The following is a 505-nucleotide window of genomic DNA, read 5'->3' as shown; positions in this document are numbered from 1 at the left end:
AGAAGAAACTCGCTGCTGCACCACTGTGGTGTGGGTTTTGCTGCATCCCTGCTGGCCCTACTGGAAAAGTAGCTAGTTGGATGTCTCCCTGATTTTAAGACCTGCTAGGTCCTTTATCTGCCCAGCCTCAGGTCTGGATCTTTGGGTGTTTATCACAAAAGATGTGGAATTTGCCTGGTCCCGCTCAGCTGGATGAAGGTGCTACAGGACTCGGTAGAGGAGCCAATTCTTGTGGCTTTGGGGGTGGTACCTGTGCACTGGTTTTGGTGGTAGGTTAAGGAGGCTTTGAATGAGCTGGATGTTGCATTAAACATCCTACAAGACAGACGATTGTTGGTTTGGGGGTGAGAGGAGTTTAGCCCAAGGAGGATGCTCGTGGGCTGGTCACTCCCAGGCTCTATCCAAGGCTGATGTTTTCTTTGCACCAGGGATCGTTTGCTGATGAGCTTAATGCTGAGCATTAAAACACTGAACTCTAAACAAGCCCACAGTGGGGCTTCCAGTT

General features: G+C 50.1%; 1 protein-coding gene across 1 annotated transcript in view; it reads right to left on the bottom strand.

Moving 5' to 3' along the window:
- Positions 1–505, bottom strand: part of NFASC (neurofascin) — a 52,568-nt gene that overhangs the window by 12,091 nt on the left and 39,972 nt on the right. The window lies entirely within an intron of this gene.

This window comes from Merops nubicus, unplaced genomic scaffold (genome assembly GCF_000691845.1).
Source record: "Merops nubicus isolate BGI_N331 unplaced genomic scaffold, ASM69184v1 scaffold7404, whole genome shotgun sequence".
NCBI lineage: Eukaryota > Metazoa > Chordata > Aves > Coraciiformes > Meropidae > Merops > Merops nubicus.
This window is presented reverse-complemented; position numbering and strand designations above follow the sequence as displayed.